Below are 22038 nucleotides of genomic sequence, written 5' to 3' on the forward strand. Positions count from 1 at the left end.
TGAGTCTGGAGAAGCAAGGTTATCTGCTGACACTGATAAGACATGTGGTGGGAGAGAGAACTTGGGGAGAGTGACATTTTGAAAGAGACTCAGTGGAGAAGGGGAAAGAGAGCTGACTATGATCAGCACACGCCAGAGACCCCCACGCCATTTCAGTATGAAATGGTAAACTTTGCACAGGCAGGAGTGAAATCCAGTGGGGAGCAATTGTTTCCTGTCATTTGTGGCATTCTTGGTGGCATTTTCTGAGTTTTCCAGCCCTAACTGAAGTCTCTAACATGAACTAGATGTTATTTCTGAAATCAAGGTAATGGGAGCTAAAAAGATATGGTCATTGTTTCATAGGTATGTTTCATTAAAAATCAGTGTCTCTTTATTTGTTTAGGCCATAAGAGAAGGGTTAGTGGGGAAGAAAAATGTTGTGAAATAGATTTCAAGCATCTCATCCAAACATACTTAGCGAATGTCTTACCCTGTTGTTGTGAGTGAATTCTCCCCATCCTTCTGCCTTGTATTCAGCTGTACTTGGAGTGGGAAATCAGGACCTAAGACATGAAATTTTCTGGCTCAGACAGCACAGATTAACTGTATCTCATCACAAAATTGTAGTCATGTTTGGGGCATTTTTCTGTGATTGACTTCCTGGGTGTGGGTAAGAGGCAGATTCATTTTTCTCAGTGTTAATTTCAGCTGTAAGTGTGGCCATTTTTGTCAATGACCATGGAGTGAGTTTCTGTGATTAGTCATTTAACTGTATGGTAATTGCAAGCTGAATAGAGTGTTTACAACAAACCTCTTGCTTAGGAGACAGAGACTATGTCAAATTACATCCTATGAAAATTACATAAATAAAAATTTGCATCTAGAATAGGGCCCTTCATGAAAATTATGAAAAGATTGTGGAATTTTTTATTTGCATTGTATAGTATCTCCATCATTGACAAACAAATTGTAACTATAGTCCATAATATTTTACATCCAACAATTTTTCATCCTAACGACATATATATTGCTTGGTTCATTCTGAAAGTAACAATATTGGCAATCACATTAATTGTTTCTCTTATCTGATTAGTGACAAAGTACCATAATGAACATAACCTTCCAGAATGGATTCACTGATCAAATAAACAAAGCTAGGTCTTGGCACAGGACAGACCATAAAAAGATTGGCTTGCCCTTCTGCCTCTTCCTGAGAGCCACAACAGTACCACTTGTCTCTGCTAAGTGTCCTTGATTCTAACTCAGTCTGGAATTTCAGAAGCATTCATTACTCTTTGTCCCATGATTAGGCAAGAAAAGACCTCTACCTTCAATCCAAACAGGGAATTACATGAGAAATGCTCAAAATGAGCATTTTAATTTAAGCTCTTGGGTTTGGACAATTGCCTGGAAAGACTTTTTTTTTAAATAATCAGAAGAAAAGCTTCACACATCAGGACATTCTACCATCTTTCAAAAAATTGAAAGGAAAGATTTCAGGGTGAAGTGGCATCATAGTCCCTGCCTGTGGGAATTTAAATTCGTCAGTGCACAGACAACATAATTGGCCATCTCCTGCTCAGCAAGAGGGATGGTGCCGTTAAGTCTCACAAACTTGGAAGGGTAATGTTTGTTTCTTCGTAGAGCCGAAATCTCTGTTACAGGACTTGCTTTGCACAATTTCCCCAGGTACAAACACATTCCTTGCTTTGAGCATAGAAATTTCACACCTTCTGCCCTGATCCCAGGGTTTTTTCTCATTTCCCTCCTCCTTCTTTAGCTCTTTAAAAGCCAATACTTATTCTGAATTTAGCAGATTCAGTACATTACTAACAACAGTGATGCTTCCATGTGTGTTTCTCAGGAACACCCACAGGTATGTTACAATCATTATATCCTGAGAGAATTCACAGAAAACATTCATGCATTCATGCTTTAAATTAGCCATTATTGGGTACCCATCAGACACTGACACTGTGCTAGGCCCTAGGCCTGAGGATGTGAACTTTTAGAGACAAAGTGGGCATTTAATGTTTATTGAATAAGTCACAGTGCCTGCTTCCAAGAAACTCCCCATCTAATCTGGGAGGCGGATTTGTACAGAAAATTAAAATGCAATGTGATAAGTATTCTAGGGTAGCTACAGTGGGAGCGCAAGGAAGTGAGTAACCAAGCATGGGGAAGTGGAGAAAGGCCCCGCAGAAGTGGAGTGTAGATTAGCTTTTGAAAGAGGAGCAGGTGTTTCTCAGGTGAAAAAGAAGATTGTGTCTGAGGGCATGTGTGTGAGTGTGTGTGTAGAGGAGTGTGAACACAGACATTCCAAGCAAGGGAAACAGCATGTGTAAAAGCATGGGGGTGGAAGTGGTGTGGTAAATTCTGAAAACAGTGTTTACTGCAGCTGGAATCCAGAAGATGTCCAGGTGAGAAGGTGAGGGGTAATTAAGAAGAAAGATAGATGCCAGAAATTGAAAGACTCTGTGACCTTCATTGCAGAGCTTGGACTTTGCCACTGGGGAATCAGATGATGGTCTAGTAAGAGACAACAAATCATATTTGAAAAGAGATAGCTTTGCTAATTAGGTGGGATAAACTAAGTTGAAGAGAATCAGTGGGCATGACAGAGGCCTTTAGAAGATGGTTAGCTGTTCAGGTAGAGCTGATGAGGGCCTGAATCAGGCCAATGGCTGAAGAACTCAGAGGAGGAGGCTGGTTTAGAAATGTTTCCTGAGGAACAGTGTGCAGGGGTTGTGACTGAACACATGTGGTAGCGAGTCGCTTGGGATCATGAGTGTAAGAGAAACATCCTAGGGTATAGTGAGTGAAGTATCAAGAGAGAAGGAGCCTGGGTTCCTAAAAGACCCCTTGGAGCAGAGTCCCCATTCCAGCCTTGGACCAGCTACATCTGAGCAGTGGTTCTGAAAGTTTAGAAACTGGAAGTTCTCACAGCATCTGGAGGGCTAGGTAGGTGAGCCTCTGATTCAGTAGATGTGAGGAGAGTCTCAAGGACTTGCAGTTATTTAAAAAAAAATGAAATAATGCCATTTGCAGCGACACAGATGGACCAAAAGATTGTCATACTAAGTGAAGTAGGTCAAAAAGAGAAAGACAGATACCATATGATATCGCTTATACGTGGAATCTAAAAAATGGCACAAATGAACTTATTTACAAAACAGAAATAGAGTCACAAATGTAGAAAAATTTATGATTACCAAGGGGGAAAGAAGGGGACAGGGCTAAATTGGGAGATTGGGATTGACATATACACACTACTATATATGAAATAGATAACTAATAAGGACCTACTGTATAGCACAGGGAACTCTACTCAGTACTCTGTAATGGCCTATGTGGGAAAAGAATCTAAAAAAGAGTGGATATATGTGTATGTATAACTGATTCACTTTGCTGTACACCTGAAACTAACACAACATTGTAAATCAACTATGCTCCAATAAAAATTAATTTTTAAATATTAAAAAAAATAATTTGTTCTTTATTCTTGCCCTGCCACTGGGTTCACCAGTACCATTTTTTTAGATTCCATATATATGCGTTAGCAAAGATCCAGATGAAGGGAACGGACTTGAGGACATGGAGGGGTGGAGGGAAAGCTGGGACGAAGCGAGAGAGTAGCATTGACATATATACACTACCAAATATGAAATAGATAGCTAGTGGCAAGCTGCTGCATAACACAGGGAGATCAACTCTAGGGTGGGTGATGACTTAAGAGGGCTGGGATAGGGAAGGTCGGAGGGAGTCGTGGGAGGGAGGGGATATATGTATACATACAGCTGATTCACTTTGTGGTACAGCAGAAACTGGCACAACAGTGTAAAGCACTTATACTCCAATAAAGAGCTTAAGGAAAAGAATTTGCATTTCTAACAGGCTCCTAGGTGATGCTGATACTGTTCCCCCAGAGCTGCACCTTGAGAACCACTGCTCGGGACTGTTATGTATTATGTGAGTGATTATGTATATGGGAGAAAAATCAAAGTTATCTTGTTTATGCCACTGTTATTTTGGTGTCCTCACACACAGCTGAACCTGCCGAAGTGATCAGAAAGAGAGAGGGCCTAGGAGACATGAGTTTCTCTGACGTGCATGGAAGGACACCCTCTCCCTCACGAAGACCAAGCCTTCCTCCCCACAGGGCTTTATTTTGAACTGACCTGGGTAGCCTGCTGCCTGCCGTCTTGGGCTCACCTCCAGTCCACTTGACTAATATTTCTTGAGTGTAGGTCAAAACTTCCTCCAAAGTTACCACTGGGGAGTGGGAGAAGGGTGGGCCTATTAACTGTAATTGGCAGGTCAGGATGTGGAGCTGATTTAGGGAAAATTATAGACCATTCTCTGAGAATGTGCTATGCAGAATGCTAGTTTTGCAGAATGTGAATAGGTACTATGTGCAAAAAATATTTCCTGGGATAAATAGTATTTTTAAAATGATAGATGAAATAAGGTTAACATTTTCTTTATTTTAAGAGAACTCTGTATATATTATTCACTAAGAATCTCTAAAAGGAGATTATACTGTGAGGCACCTACCAACACCACCACACCCTTTTGTTCTAAAACCAGGAAACCCTTTATTTAGAAGCATCTCAGGGGGTGAGGGTTGTGTCAGATAAATGCAGGGAAATGCTGCCTCTAAGTTCTTTATAGAAGAACTTTACAGCAGTGGCTCCCAAAGAGCAGATCACTGATTGACACTGCGTCCATGACAGAGTTATTATGACTCTATAGCAATAGGGAAAATATAAGGATAATGTAGTACTTTACAAAGTTAATTTTTTTTTTCAAGTTAAAGGTTATCTTTATTTTGAAATTATGTGCTTCCTATGCTTTTGGGGTTAAAATTGTCCTTTTCAGTGAAATGATGGTGGTGGAAGAGATGATCATTTCTCAAATATTTTTATATGTTTTAAATTAAAAGTTGGCATCTTTATATCCAACCTTTTGTTTTAGCTTAATTGCATCATACTGTTAGATTCTGAGATATCATCTAGTCCAAGCCCAACATTTGTAGATGAAGAAAGTGAAATCCTGAGGCTGATACAAAGAAAATGGTAACAATATGTTTATTATAATGTATGCAAACTCTGTATGTATTGGAAATGGCCATCCCACACTCAAGAACTTCATGACATGTATTTGGGCACTTTGGTGCTTTTCATGACATTAGTTAGAATAGGAAGTTGAAAGGTTTGTGCTGTCACAAGCAAAACATGAAATGTTTAATGAATTGCTGGAAAATTAGAACCAGCAGGATGCCATGTGTCCGTTTCAGTAATTTGGTTCTAGGCAAATCCAAGACAATACATGATTGATTATGATTAATTGTATTTACTTATATAGTTCTTTTTGTGGATATTTCCATCTGAACTGAGAAGGGGTAAAAATTAAGCAGATACCTGGCAATTATTCAAGATCATAGCTAAAGTTTTCCATTAATCTTTCAGATCACCCCCATTTATGAAATAATCCTAAAGTTAGTTAATCTCTCTGCATGAAAGCTGCTTTACCTAGAAAAATGAAAGGACTGGACTAATTTTTTTTTCTGAAATCCTTCCAGCTGTAAATTTCAAGGATTCTGTGACTTAACTGGAGTTAAACAATACATAAGCCACGTTGATTAGAATCTATGTTACCTAAACTTTCTCCTTTTTCAGTGACTTATAGGTTACCAAAGCAAAATAATGCTTAAGGCAGGTTAGTTATCTATTTGGAAATCATAAAGGAGAAGAAAAAACATTTGCAAGTAAAGAACTCATTATACTTAAATACTATTTTTCAAACTTAAATATTTATTGAGTATGCATTCTGAGATGGGATATCAGTATAATAGGCCTACCGACCCAAGACTTGGCACTTGGCACAGCCTGAGATCTCTTTTTCTATCTTCTGGGCTTCCTAGGTGGCGCAGTGGTTAAGAAGCCACCTGCCAATGTAGAGGTCACGGGTTCGATCCCAGCTCCAGGAAGATCCCACATGCCACGGAGCAACTAAGCCCATGTGCAAAATAAAAAAAAAAAGGTCTTTTTCTATCTTCCAAAAAGTCTCTGTTTCTCAAAATGACCATCTGATCAAAGTCACTGGGAATGTTATTGGAAATAAACATTCCTGGGCACGAACCCTTTAGAGATTCAGGTTTAATAGAGCTGGGCTAGAGCTCAGGAATCTGCATTTTTAATAAGCTCCCCTGAAGGACACTCATGTACACTTAAGTTTAAAAACCATTTCCCCTACAATATAAATTATTGTGTTGGGGGCATGGGACTTCCAGATGCCCAAACAATAAATAGTAGAACAGGATCAGAGTAAAAGAGGATTCATGAGACTGGGTTCTAGTAGTTCTTATTCTAGCCAGTGGCAAAGAATTAGCTGCTTCTGTCTTTCAACCCCTGTCTTTTCTGAAAGGTCAACAAACCTTCCACTTAGAGAAGCCTCTTCCTGAAAGTAGTTTTGGAGTCAGTATGGAGGTGGGGGTGGAGGGAAGCGGTAGAGGTTGTGGATTTATTAAGGAAGTACCTTAATTTTTTTTTCCTCAGGAAGTATATATAGTTTAGGGAAACTAAGGTGATAGTATAAACTATACAGTTGAATTTAGATGTCATCATGTAAGTACCTTTCCAACTAAGATAAAGCACCAGTACACACATGACAATTCAACTTAAAACATAAGATTTTAAGTATATAGAAGTTTCAGTATGCTTTCAGACCTTGCTTTGTCTGTTTTCTTCCATTTTTGCAGTTCACTATATTCTTGAATGTTGATTTTCTTTTTCTTGTTTAAATCCAGTCCACTATTGTGTACAAAGTGCTGTTCCTGCCCTAAGGCTAAGAATGTTCTAGGTGAACTAATCAGTCAATTTTTTCCCATTAAGAAAGAGCACTAAAATAAAAAGAATGCTAACCTTCTGATTGATTTGGTACCTGTTTGCTAAATAAGTTTTGTTTTGTTTTTTTAATGGCACAACACCAAGAGGAAAAGCCATCTCACACCTTAAGGAGAGAAAACTCCCAGGTCTCAGGGAATTGTGTGACATTTGGGGAAAATTTTTCAAATCTGGAGTATTGCTTAACCTTAATATAACTTGGTGGTAAGTCTTTCTAGCCCAAGTTGGAAGATACATATATTTAAAATGTACAATAAATGTTTCTGCAAAGCAAACTGAGAACAAGACGGTGTTCAGCTTAACTGAGCACCTAAGTCAGGAATAGCTTTTGCACAGTGCTGGTCAAAATACCTTCCTTCCATTTTCAGACTCATAGGCTTAGAGTTGGTGGATTAACTGATTTATTGTGTAGGCTGTGAAACTTTCAACTTGCTGTTTCCAGGTTCGGGGTGTTAAATGGCTGAACCTATTGGTAGTGTGTTCTCTTCTAGCCTAACTGTTAAATTAGAGTAGTTCATGAAGAAAAATGAGATACAATGTTGAATTTCATGAAATAGTGTCTCAGCACAAAGAAAATTTTTTCTCATCTGTGAAGTAAGATAAAATAAGACCTAGCCGACCAGAGGTCTTCAGGTTGTTGAAAGTTAAAAAAAAGTTTCAAACTACAATGTGTAGCCTGCCACAGTTTTTTCTTCAGATATGCTGGTGGATGCTTTTCCTCAGCTGAACGTATTCCTGACTTAATCGTGGAATTAAATAGAGAAATTGGACTCAGGTTAGAATCCAGCTTGGCTTAAACCATTCTATTACTTCCAGCAAGAGAAAAAGGACATATGGATTTACTAAATTAGTAGACATACCACAGTTGTGTTCAATGCCGTATCATGGTGGCAACGTCAGAAGTAACAGGAAATTAATCTTTTTCTTTTTTCTTTTTTCAGGTTTTCGGCCATACAAACCAACCTTCTCCAAGGTAAACAAGATTATATTTTTCTGTAATTTGTTGGAAAAATCCAGCATAATTTTATTGGCTTTGAATACATTTTTACTGTATTGTGTCTGAAAGTCATGAGTGTGACATTCAAGTGGTGCCCAGAATTCGGTTTTTATTGGTGGTGTTAGTAATGAAAGCATCCTACACAAATGGCTTGATGGCTCGACTAAACAGTGGACCACAGACAGAGAAAGAGGGAGAGACAGAAAAGTTCTTTTTCTTGCTTGGTTAGCCCTCTTATGCAGACAGCAGATTCTTCGTCTCTGTCTCTGATGTTCAAAGACAGGAGGTTTCTTTGTGAGCAGCTGTGGCAGGGCCTGCACCTCTCCTAGTACCTACTTTGGAAGAATTAAAAAGCAGAGCTTCCCTGAGCTTGGTCCCAGCTCTTTACTTGGGTGAAACCTTCCTGTCCAGGTGCAACAGGACAGCATTCGCCAGGCTGTTCAACTTTCCCGGGGTATCTTTCAAAACCAGCAATTGAGGATGCATCCATCTTGTTAAAGAACACAATGGGAACCCTTTTTTCTTTCATTAGAAAATCAGGATGCATTTGATGTGCACCATCTGGTTTGTGAATACAGGAATAAGTTTTTCAAAAGGGCACATTTCCAAGTTCTATGTTTCATATGCTTGGGAAGGAAAAACTCATAAGAAGCTCTATGTTTAATGAGAGCAATGCTAAAGCTAATAAGATGGGGGTGGGTTTCCAGGATGTGCCATTTCTGCTAAACTGCTACATGTGTTTGTAGTACGTTCGGCAGACTTGTCCTGTTTAGAGGATGGGCTTCCAATTGAAAAATTTTAAGTTCTTTATGTGTTAATTGGAAAATAGAGGCATTATTGTAGCAAAGCAGCTGGCTTCTTAGTATTAATTATGGTTCTATCGTAAAGACTATTTTAAATTTATCTCCTGTTATTTATTTTGTTACTTTCAGAAACAGTAAGTTTTCAAATCATAGAGAAAAATCAAGTGAAACTTTACTGTGTATTGAATGCTTTTAAAAGATATTTTTAAATGTAATCACTATTAATAAACAATAAGCAGTAACTAAATGAGAAAATACAGACTTGCTATTGGTACTCTCTGTTGAGTCCTTAAAATATTTTTTTTTATTTAAATAAAAAATAGAGCTCTGGAATGTAGCCAACTCACTGTATAGTATAGCTCTACATAGAAATGTTTTGGGACCAGAAAAGCTGCTTTAGAGGCATAATTCCTTCAGCTTCATAGATAGTTTTTAGAATCCTATACAGTAACAAACATGATTTGTGAGGCAATACGATGCGCTCCTTAACCTCTCAGTAATTGGAGGCATCTTCTGTATGTATTCCACAAGTCCAGCTCACACTGATGAAGGAAATATAATTACATTATAGGCAATCTCACCCAAGGTAATTACAATTGTCGCCATCAATCCAGTTAAAGAGGATAACCAGCTCTACTGAGTCAGAGCCACAAAGCTTTCTAACTAAGGCCAGGCTTTGGGATATGGGTGTGATGGAGGATTTTGAAAATTTTTATTTGCGAAAAACTGATGCCTTTGAAAATAGGTAACAATGTTGAGAGAGGGGTATAGTGGGGAGAGATTGAATATGAGTAGAATTTTTTTTCCCATTTACTAATAAATTTCGTATTTCTAAACACATAAATCAGTGTGGATTCTCAACATCAGGGCTTTAGGCCACATAAGATCTTTATGGAAAGGTTAACAAAGCATTACAACATCATAATGTCCTCTGTACCCATCTGGCATCTCATTCTAAATTGGCCCTCCATCTCATTATTTCTTCAGAGACCTTCTGTCTTGTTCCACTTAAAGATACAATGCACCATTTCCTGTCTTTGCATTCCATGGGAGGAAGTCAGCTTGAGTAAAGCCTCCTAGAAGCTCTGGTTTATGTGGGGTCAGGTGGGTGGTAATATGGTGTATCAGTAAGAATTAGAGAGGCATAGTGGCAGGTGAAGATGATGCACATCTTAAAAACTTCACCTATCTGTGTGGTCCAGGTCAGAATATAGGTATATTGTACTTTGCTTTTTTGCACTTCATAGATACTGCATTTTTTACAAATTGAAGGTTTATGGCAACCCTACGTCTAACAAGTCTATCACTGCCATTTTTCCAACAGCATTTGCTCATTTCATATCTTTGTGTCACATTTTGGTGATTCTCACATTTCAAACTTTTTCATTATTGCTATATTTGTTATAATAATCTGTGACCAGTGATCTTGGATGTTATTACTGAAATTGTTTGGGGGTCCGTTTAAGCCACAAACTTAATCAATAAATGTTGTGTATGTTCTGACTGCCCCACTGACGGGCTCACCCCAGTCTCACTCCCTCTGCTTGGGCCTTCCTATTCCCTGAGACACACATGTTGAAATTAGGCCAGTTAATAACCCTACAACGGCCTCTAGGTGTTCAAGTGAAAGGAAGAGTTGCACATCTTTCACCTTAAATCAAAAGCTAGAAATGATTAAGCTTAGAAAGGAAAGCGTGTCAAAAGCAGAGCCAGGCCAGAAGCGAGGCCTCTTATACCAAACAGTTAGCCAAGTTATTAATGCAAAGGAAAAGTTCTTGAAGGAAATTAAAAGTGCTACTCCAGTGAATGATAAGAAAGTGAAATGGCCTCATTGCTAATATCGAGAAAGTTTTGGTGTTCTAGGTAGATGATCAAATCAGCCACAGCATTCCCTTAAACTGAAGCCTAATCTAGAGCAAGGCCCTAACTCTCTTCAATTCTGTGAAGGCTGAGAGAGGTGAAGAAGCTGAAGAAGAAGTTTGAAGCTAGCAGAGATTGGCTCATGAGGTTTAAGGGAAGAAGCCATCTTCATAACATTCAAACAAGGTGAAGCAGCAGTGCTGATGTAGAAGCTGCAGCAAGTCATCCAGAAGGTCTAGCTAAGATCATTAGTGAAGGCGGCTACACTAAGCACCCAACTTTCAATGTAGGTGAAACATCCTTATTTTGGAAAAAGATGCCATCTGGTATGTTCATAGCTAGAGAGGAGAAGTCAATGCTTGGCTTCAAAGCTTCAAAAGACAGGCTGACTCTCTTGTTAGGGGCTAATGCAGCTGGTGACTTTATGTTGAAGTCAAAGCTCATTTACCATTCCAAAAGTCCTAGGGCCCTTAAGAATTATAGTAAATCTGCTCTGCCTATGCTCTGTAAATGGAACAAAACCTAGGTAAAAGTACATTTATTTACATGGTTTACATGTTTACTGAATACCTTAGGCCCACTGTTGAGACTACTGATCATCAGAAAAGACTACTTTTAAAATATTACTGCTCACTGACAGTACACCCAGTCACCCAGAAGCTCTAACGGAGCTGTACAATGAGATTCATGTTGTTCTCATGCCTGCTAACACAACATCCATTCTGCAGCACATGGATAAAGAAGCCATTTTGACTTTCAAGTCTTATTCTTTAAGAAATGCATTTTGTAAGGCAATAATTGCCAGAGATAGTGATTCCTCTGATGAATCTGGGCAAAATAAATTGAAAAACTCCTGGAAAGGATTCACTATCCTAGATGACATTAAGAACAGTAGTGATTCCTGGGAAGAGGTCAGAATATCCATATTAATAGGAGTTGGGAAGAAATTGATTCCAACCTGAGTGGATGACTTTGAGGGGTTCAAGACTTCAGTGGAGGAAGTAACTACAGATGTGGTGGAAATGCCAAGAGAACTAGCATTAGAAGTAGAGCCTGAACCTGTAAATGAATTGTTGCAATCTCATGATAAAACTGTAATAGATGAGGAGTTGCTTTTTATGGGTGAACAAATAAAGTGGTTTCTTGAGATGGAGTCCAGCCCTAGTGAAGATTCTGTGAAGACTGTTGAAATGACAACAAAGGATTTAGAGTATTACATAAACTTAGTTAATACAGCAGTGACAGGGTTTGAGAGGATTGACTCCAATTTTGGAAGTTCTACAGTGGGTAAAATTCTATGAGACAGCATTGCGTGCAACAGAGAAATTGTTCATGAAAGGAAGAGTTGATTGATGCTATAAACTTCATCTTCTTAATTTAAGAAATTGCTTCAGCCACCCCAACCTTCAGCAACCACCACCCTGATCAGTCAGCAGCCATTAACATTGAGGCCAAGACCTTCAACCAGCAAAAAGATTATGACTCACTGAAGGCCCAGATGATAGGATTTTTTAACAATAAAGTATTTTTTAATGATGGTATATACATTTTTTTTTTTAGACATAACACTATTGCACACTTAAGAGACTACAGTATAGTATAAACACAACTGTTATATCACTGGGAAACCAAAAAATTCATGTGACGCACTCTATTGTGACATCCACTTGATTGCAGTGGTCTGGATCTGAACTGGCAATATCTCCACGGTATGCCTATATGAGCCTGGGATATATGATTTAGAGGACAAGAAATGAGAATGATGTCACTCGCTGTGTCTAAGATGTAGAAAGGGCCCAAAGAGGGATCGTATACGCCTGGATTGGATGATGTACTACTAGGTGAAGATATTGGTGTTTTCTTGGTGGTTATTTAAGTATGAAGAGATGTAGGAGATAAACTTCTGAGTTAAGGGCGGGGCGGGGGGGATTTGCTATCTAATATCAATGGCTCCCTTAGTCACCATTCAGCATTCTTTCTTTTTTTTTTTTTTAATTTTATTTATTTATTTATTATTTTTGGGGGGGTACACCAAGCTCAATCATCTGTTTTTATACACATATCCCCGTATTCCCTCCCTCCCTTGACTCCCCCCCCCACCCTCCCTCACTTTTCCACACCATGGCTTTTATCTTCTATATCTGGAAAACTCCACTTGCCTTGATTGTATCCTTCTCCTGTATTTTTCAAGTTCTCCAACAGCTACCCACACTCCTTATCACACTTGAATGCTTCTTATCTTTATCCATGTAGATGCTTCCAATCCTGCTTTAGAACTTAACCTCTCTCAGAGAACCAGTTCACCCAGAAGTGGAGGAGGGGGCAAAGAAAGGACTTGATAGAAGGGTAGTTGGGCTCACTCCTAACTAGCCCTGTGATACTGAATAAGTCACCAAAGCTAACTGAGGCCCAGTTTCCTCATCTGTAAAATGAAGTTGTTAACTTGTATCCTCTTAACCTCATTGTAAAGAGTATCTCAAACAAAATTATAAATGTGGAAAAATTTCCTCATAATATATAAAATTCTGTATATATGTGAGAGATTGTATATGCATATATTTGCCGTTATTAAGCCCACTCCATTCCCATAATTTTCTTCTGTGGGTTCCCCCAGCTCTTGCAATTTAAATGGTACTTCTTACAATAACCTGTTTTTATCCCTTAGTATGTTGTTTCTGCATTTCCTGTTTCCTGTTGAGTGTTTAAGGAATCTGAAGGCTGGTACCTTATTGCTTGCTTCTTTTCTTTCATTTAATTTGTTCTCTGACTCCCTGCCATAGGATGATTTGTTGAGGGATTATGTAGAGTTTGTTCTCTCCTTAGTTTTCCTCCCACCACTGCAAGCATATCACCCAGCTTGGGCTGAGGGAAAACATGCTACAGTACCAAAATGAGCATATAAAGGGCTGGGGTTGGAACTGAAGGCCAGAGGCCTTCCCTGATGCTTTGCAGTGATAAGACCATGGCCAGATACTGGGAGATCTAGAGGAAGAAGCCTCTTTACTAACTGAGATTAGATTTTTTATCTGTCTGGAAATAGAAATCAGGAACCAAATTAACTTGATTTTTTTAAAATGAAGAAAGGATATTTCTTGCACATCTGAGTTTGTGGACTAAAGCTTTATATAAAGAACTGCTTAACATATAATTGTTATTAAAGAATGTAATTTCTAAAAAGATTCTAGAACCCATCTGGCTGGCAAAAAAGTAAAGCATTGAGAAAAAAATAGAGCCTAGAAAATCTTGATCTACTTAATTTCTTAGGAGTAGAAATTTCTTAGCAGTTCTTTAAACACTGCTTGTTTAAAGATAACTAAACAAGAATGCTAACAATTTCAGTGAAAAAAATAGAAGAAAATAGTCTAGGAGATCTACTGAAACTTGAAATTTGGTGAGAATGAATTAGCTGTTGTGAATATTTGTGATTTCTGCTAACAGAAAGTATATATTAAACTTAGAATGTATGTTTTATTTGAAAATCTGAGGGTAATTTGTTGAGTTCTTTCTTTTTTTCAAACTCTAGGATCCATCCTTGGTGGATTTTATGACAAGGACATTAAAATGGAATAGATATAAGGAGTCATGTACTGTAATAGTCACCTACTGCTGTGTAACACATTACCCTGAAACCTAGCAGCTTGCAACAAGTATATATTATCTCACATAGTTTCTGAGGGCTGGGAGTCTAGAAATGGCTTAGATCAAGGTCTCGCAAGGCTGAAATCAAAGTGTCAATCCTGCAGTCACTTCCACAATGGCTTATTAACATGGCTGTTGGCAGGAGGCCTCAATCCCTCACCAGTAGGACTCTCCATATATTACTTGAGTATCCTCAAGACTTTGCGATTGATTTCCCCCAGAGTAAGTGATCTGGGAGAGAGAGAAAGTGAGAGAAAACTAAAGAAAGCAAGAAGCATGAGAGGTATTTTTTCAACTGCGTATCCAAAATTCAATTCAATTCCATTACCAACTCCTGGAGTTAGTGGAAGCTACATAATTTTAGGGCTGAGTCCCACAAGACTGCCCCCGCTTCAGACGCCAGGCTACCCATATTTCTGCCCATCCAGCTGTAAATTCAAGGGTTCCCATGGTCCCCCTCAGGTTCAGTAATTTGCTAGAATGACTCACAGAACTCAGAAAGATGCTTTACTTACTATTATGGGTTTCTTATAAAGGATACAACTCAGGAAGAGCCAAGCAGAAAAGATGCATTAGGAGAAAATATTCTCGGAGAGGGTGGCAGGATATGGAACTTCACGCCCTTTCCAGGAGTACCACCCTTGAAGCGCTTCAGTATACTCACAAACCCCATCGTTTATGAGGTTTTATGGAGATTTCATTTCATAGCCATAATTGATTAACTTAATCATTGGTAATTAACTTAATCTCCATCCCCTCTCTCCTGGAGGTTTGGGCTTGGGGCTGAAAGTTCGAAGCTTGTAATGAAGGCTTGTTCTTTCTGATGACCAGCCCCCATCCTGAAGCTGTCTGGGGTCTTCCGGAGTCATCTCACTGGAACAAAAGGCACTTCAACCACCCTTATCACTCAGGAAATTCTAAGAGTTTTAGAAACTTTGTGCCAAGAACTGGGGACACAAACCAAAGACCTTTTATGACGTAGCTTCAGAAGTAACATACCATCACTTCTGCTGTTTTCTATTGGCCACTCACACCAACTCTGATACGGTGTGCAGGGAACTACACAAGGACATGGCTACCAAGAAGCAGGGCTTTGGAGGCTGTGCTGGAGACTAACTTCACATCTGCTGTGATTTTTCTTGCTATAGCTACATATATATCAAGGAAATCTAGTGTCCCCTTGACTGTGGTTTGAATTCTATCAAGAATGTGATTTCTTAGTTAGATGATGATACAGTATCCATTCATTTTATTAACCTCTTCCTGGCCCTTGAACATGGGAGCTCCTTGAAACAAGTCTGCTCCTGATCCTCACTGGAATTCTCAAGGCCTAACAATAGGCCCTGTGTCCAGCTCAAACTTCTGAGGGTAGCATCTGGCAATGGAAAGATCACTAGGCAAAAAGCTTGGGATCCGGGCTCTGGTACTATTCTTGCTATTGAGTTGTGCCATGACCTCAGTTTTCCCATCTCTAAAATCTGCGAGTCAAGGGAGATGACCTACATTGCACCATCTAGTGCTAAAATGTATGCATTTCCAAGAAAGCTCAAAGAAAACTACTTGAATCAAGTGATAAGGATTGCATCAGATGAGGTCAAGGGCCTTGAAATATGTTTAGTTGATTTTGGGGGAATAAGAGCTTATATTTCTTTTTCTAAAAGTATGTTAAAAAGCAATTATATTCCAATAAAGAGCTTAAATTTTTTTTAATTTAAAAAATTAAAAAAAAAGGACGATAAGATGGTACTTAATACAGTATTTATGCTGTAAACAGGTTAAAGCTTCTATATCATCATTACATGTCACAGGGAAAGGGTAGGAGAGTGTCTAAATTATATGCCACTTCGCCTTCTTTAAAAGAAAAAATAGTTTTCTAAAAATATCTGTTTCATTCACAATCCTAAGATGACATGGAGTGGGGAAAAGCTGATTAATGAAAACTAATGACTGGATGCTGGAATAAAGTTTGAATTGAGTTATTAAGTAAAAAGAAAAAAAATCATATATGACTCCCCCAGTCAGTCAATCACGTACTCTAACTGACCCTCTAAATGGTATATCTGGCATGACATTTTGGAATTGGTTGATGTAGATGGATCACAGATCATCGAACTAACAATCTTATACACATCCTGCAATCTCAATTTATAGCTCTGGAAGCTGAGGCCCAGAAAGGTTAAGACACTGCCCTAAAGCTACAAAGCAGGATATTGGCAGCAGCAGATTGCAGTAGAGAACTCCTGAATCCTTGTCCCTTTCTACCTATTAACTATACCAAGCAGTTGGTGTATTTTTCCTCAATTACCATAAGTAAATATCTGTGTATCTTTTATTTAAAATAAACAAACACACGTCAAGAAGTAGAGCATTATTGGTTTCAAGGGGAAGGCGCCAATGTGTTTAAAAAATTTTTTCATTGAACAGTACAGACTTAATTAAGATGTAGTTCCCAATTTTGTAAATCTTGCAAGTGAGAAATCTTATTCTTATGAGAAGCAGTTTCTTTGGAGAATGCTGCAATATGGCCTTATCGTCTATTTATCTTGACATCTTTGGTATTGATGAAGCACTGGCAGGGGTTCGCTGGCATTTCTTTGAGGAGAGAAGCTGGTCCTGGATGAGGAGTGTATGCAGACGGGCAGAAGGCCTGGGGGAGAAGCCAGGCTTATGCTGGGCTTCTGCCAAGCCTTTCTCTGGCCACTTTGTTTTCCTGTCTCTTCTCTTTGTCCCTTTCTTATCCCTTTCCAGGACTCTTTGCACTGTCTTTGATGTAACTGAGGTCATAATTTGGCCTCAGAGAGTGTAGTATACGCTTAGTTCTCAAGATTATTATTTAAAAGTTTCCAACTTACATGTAAACAAAGTTTCTGTTATATTTTTGCAGTCGAGATAGTATTATTATGGAATGGCTCGTTTGTGTGCCAGATGAAAGTAGACTTGGATTCTCAGCCATTTCTTTAAAGGGGCATTATGGCAATTTACTTAGATGATTTAAAAGATGTCAGTCTTTAATCCATAGGTTATTGATTTATAAACTTCTCTTCCTTATGCTTTATCGCTAGCATTATCTTTCCTAGATTAACCTAAATAACCTGATAATGACCAAGAACTAGACTAATTATATGTATTAGGGTTGGTTTTACTTGTAGAGGAATTTTCAACTGCAGATTTCAGCAATGGAATGTGAACTTTTTCCTTACCTCTTTTGGAAAGAGAAAACAGTTCTACAATACCTCATTTGCTAGATTTCCATTAAAATTGCAAAGTTACCAGCCATTGTCTAGAAGGAAGAAGGCCACCTTTTTGGTTTTTCTCCATTATTCTCTTCATAGTTTATTTTCCCATAATTAAATAACAGTGTCTCAAGAACTTAAAAGCATCAAATAACCTCCCATGTTTTGGTATGAACATATATATTATTATTACCTATAAAAGTATATTATTTACAAAGCAGGCATGTGTAACTCTTGTATAAGATTTTTTCTGGATTCACATTCAACAAAATCTATCTTGCCAAAATCAATATTTCACTTTTCTGAGGTATATATATTTAAACTGTCCTTTGGGCACCTTGTGTGTTTCCGGTGCAACTAAATGAACATTTGTATGTCGAATTTTTTTTCCCTTTGAAATCCATGGTAATCCCTAATAATTTCCTAAAGGAAAAACTATAAATTGATGAAAACAATGATAAATACATTTACTCCTAGAATTATTACAAAGCATTCTGCTTTTGTTTAGTCTGTACTCATATATTGATTTTGTTTCACACTTTCAAAAGAAAATTAGGCAAATAGTTAAGGATCTGATATGTTCTTATAGTTAATAAAGGCACGTAAACACTAAAAGAAATAGTTTTAAAATTGTGTTGTGAATTTTCACTGACATCAGACTTGAAATGTTTAAGTGCCTGCAGTAGTTGTTCTGCTGGTTCGGATTGTGTAATAAAGAGAAGAACCGAGTAGCCATAAGATTAGTGACTGTCCCTTATGCATCTCTATTATCTGCACAGTCCATCACATAGAGCTTAATAAATAAAACTTTAAATAAACACAATAAAAAGCATAGAGGGAGGGAGGGTGAGTGTATACCATAGTCCAACAGTAAAAACCATATTGAAATACCTATCTGGGGCATAACTCACTAGTTTATTGTTACCATCATATTGTATATGTATATACAGAACTTGATATAAAGTACAAATGTAGATTCACCAGTTTAAAAAAAAAACACAGAAGCCCTTTTCAGTGCCACTTTATCAGTCTCTTCCTATTTGAGTATGCATTAGCATAGCTGCCCCTGCGTTGAAGAAGGACTCCTTTAAATATTTGAAGGTACATATGCAGGTCTTAATTGACCCCAAAGGAGGTCGTTGAAGTTCACTGCTTCTGAAACCTATTTAAAATTGAAGTCTTTCTGCACTAAAATGGCATATGTACGTGATATGTAAATCATAGGACTTAGTAAATCTTAACACCTATAACCCCATTACCCTGGGTCAGCCCCCTACAGGTTCATGCAGGAACTCTGGTATGCTGTAAATTTCCCCCTTCCCAAGCCCTCCTGGGAGTTCCCAGGTGGTGCCCCATATGGGCTCAGGAGCAACTTTCATAGCACATGTACTTACGTGAGGCTCCACCAGGGAGGCACCACCTCCCACTACCTGCTGCTGCCCCTGCTGCTTTCACGGCCCCACTGCCTTTTACAAAACCCGCTGGACATTGTACATATGCTGTGCTCTGCCTAACATCCTTCTCCTCCTTGCTGCCCTATCTGACCTGGTCCTTGTCTCCTGGTGGCTGCTTTGAAAATATCCAGACTGTCCCGTAGCCCACAATTGAGTAAGGAGAATGGACTTCTTCTGTAGTTAAGAGAGGTCCTGGGACTTCCCTAGCGGTCCAGTGGCTGAGACGCCACACTCCCAATGCAGGTGGCCCGGGTTCCATCCCTGGTCAAGGAACTAGATCCCACATGCTGCAACTAAGAGTCCACCTGCCTCAACTAAAGATCCTGCATGCCACAACGAAGACACTGCATGCCACAGCTAACTCCAGGCACAGCTAAATAAATAAATATTTTTTAAAGAGAGAGAGAGAGGTCCTAAAGAAGTATGGCTTGAACCCCAGTGAGTTACTTTAGGTTCTTTCGATTTTAGCTTCCAGTCCCTGCTTCCCGCAGGACCTGGCTGTGTTGCCAAGATTCTAGGTCTGAGACTGATTGGGGTCATAGGCACCAGGCCATGGGCAGGCTCTCTGCTTCTCACCAACTCCCAAGACTTTTACGTGAGAAAGAGCGTCTCAGCTGAGTCCCTCCTCCATTGGGGTGGGTTCTTCCCAGGAAAATATTTAGTGTCACTGCCAGCCTACCCCTACTAGACTTCTACTGGGCCACCATATAAGTTCAGCACACATTCCAGCAGTGGGTTCACCTGTAACCACATCCCCCATCCCAAGAAAAACTTTGGGTTCCACATGAGCAAATTTTTCTTGTATCTTCACTACCAGCGTGATAAAGATTTGCAGACATGTCTGAACCTTAGCAGTGGGGAGTAACAGGCTGAGGCTCAAGCTACATCCCCTCCACAATGTGCATTTATAGTTTTTTACTCTTTTGAAGAATTTTCGTAATCTGCTTCCTTCCTAGACTTCTTATCTTATCCATAGTACAATAATTTATTCTTGGTACAGTTTTTCTTTCAAACTCTTAATAGCAATTTCATGTGCTGAAATATTAAAAGGAAATTTTTTCAGCACTTGCTTATTTTTTTACTGCTAAAGAATATAGTTAATAAACTACAGAAATGCCTGATATGATTGTTTCCAATGTAGGGTGCAGAATGAGGGGAAAGGAAACCGATACTCATATAGCTCACTTCAAAGTGGATTAAGTTATTTAAGGAATGACTTTATGTTATGTGGCAGCTAAAAAGATTTTAAAACAGTTAGATGTGTTCAGAACATATGTTCTTATATGGCAAATGGCACACAGATGACTGAGGTTCTGTCTTCATTCCTTATGTATGTGGTACCTGAGTGAAAGCATATGAAAGCCCATCATAATGGAAGCAACAGCAAAGTTAGCTGTGTCAAGGTTGCACATCATTGATTCACCTACCCACCCTAACCTTCCTACACACACACACACACACACACACACACACACACACACACACACGAGTCCAGAACTTTGCTTTAGAATTTAAGATACCACAGTCTTTGCACTACTCTGTGTTACAGCTGCAAGATAACGTGCCTTTATTACATCCTAAATATCTAATGGTAAAAGAAGAATGCCACAATGACAATGATATATTTTTATGACAAAATTATATGTGTTAAATAAGTTTACCATTAATACGTTTTTAATGATATGGGAAAATATTCAAGGTAAAACATTGAGTGAAAGAACAGATTACAAAACTTTATATACAATATAACAAACGTGTGTGTGTGCCTATTTATACATATGAAATACATGATATGCTTATCATTAGGCTGATATAATTGCAGGAAAATTTTTAACTATATCTTTCCTGTATGGTCTGTATCTTCTGTAATGAGTATATATTAGATAAAGGCAAAATGGGACACTACGTGGGAAACTAAATCTTACAGTAGAATAACGTTTACAAATAGTTAAGATGCACAGGTTATTGCAAAAGCCACAGTCCTGGAGTGCTAGAAAAAGCATTAACTAGTTTCTAAGGAAGAAAGTTTCATCTGATAAGAGCTACTAAGGTGACAGTTGAGAAATCAATAGTCAAAAAGTTATGTTTTCAGAAAAGGCTGTGGTGTGGATTAAGCCGAAGTAAAGTAGCCACCTTTCAGGGGAGCCACAGCAAGAAGGGGCATATGTGTAAGTGCTGCTTGCTAGTTAGTGTCAGGAGGGAAGGGAGCAGGAATAAAGACATCATGAGACCAGCGTGCGAGGCAACAAAGAGAAGAGGAGCGGGAACAGGAAGGAGGGATGGGAGTTTCTGCCCTTAGCGTTGTCCTGGGTTTAGGTAATCTTGTCTGTGGACCTGGAACTAGCTGGCTGAGAGTTGAAGCCCACTGTTAAGCATCGGAATGGAATGTTCTTGAGAGAATGTTGTACTGCATACAGATTTTATAGCAAAACCCTTCCCTTTATGCTGTCCTTGTGGCTGTACCATTGTCCTCTTGCATGTTTGGATTGGTAATAGGCTCCTCTAAAAATTGAAAATGAATTGAATTATGGTGACCAAACCTCAAGGCTCACGGTGACTGACAGACTTTCTACTGAGAAAATAAGCATTTGTGAAATTAAAATACATAATCAATGCAATCATCAGTGCCTTGCCTACCTAAACAGAAGAAATTCAATGTATTTCTTCCTTTGGGGCAAAGTTAACAAATAAACTTTTGCATTGGAGAGTAATGCCTTTAAAGGTTGGTGTGGTATAAAAAGCTCTTGTCCAGGATCATTCCAGGAAGGCTAAGCTTGCGGACGCCTTGTATTCCTTTCCATGGCCACTGCTTCTTTTCTCTAGTTTTCTGGCTCTCTGCTGCCCTTTCTCACTGTCTTTAGCAGCCCCCAAGCCCTCCTCATTTGCGCTTTGCGTTGTGCCTGGTTTGGAAACTGCTGGTTAGCATTGTGTCAGAGAGCGTGGGTCCGGGAGCTATTGTGGGTAAAAGGCATGTGCTTTAGCACTCAGACTTTTATAGAGACTGTTTTGACAACACAGAGGCTTTTTGTTTATTTTTTACTTTTTTCTTTTATTCTGGATAATTGAAATCGACGTGGCTTCTTGTAAGTGAAGTGATATTCAAATCATTGTTCTCTCGGCAACTTGCTACAAATCTGGAACTTCTGCAAGTTCTTTTCTGGAACT

General features: G+C 38.8%; 1 pseudogene; it reads left to right on the top strand.

Moving 5' to 3' along the window:
• The window catches only part of LOC130844689 (tigger transposable element-derived protein 1-like), a 102915-nt pseudogene extending 90853 nt beyond the window's left edge, over window positions 1–12062 (top strand).
• Window positions 12063–22038: the final 9976 nt, after the last annotated feature.

The sequence above is a fragment of the Hippopotamus amphibius genome, chromosome 2 (genome assembly GCF_030028045.1).
Source record: "Hippopotamus amphibius kiboko isolate mHipAmp2 chromosome 2, mHipAmp2.hap2, whole genome shotgun sequence".
NCBI classification, from domain to species: domain Eukaryota; kingdom Metazoa; phylum Chordata; class Mammalia; order Artiodactyla; family Hippopotamidae; genus Hippopotamus; species Hippopotamus amphibius.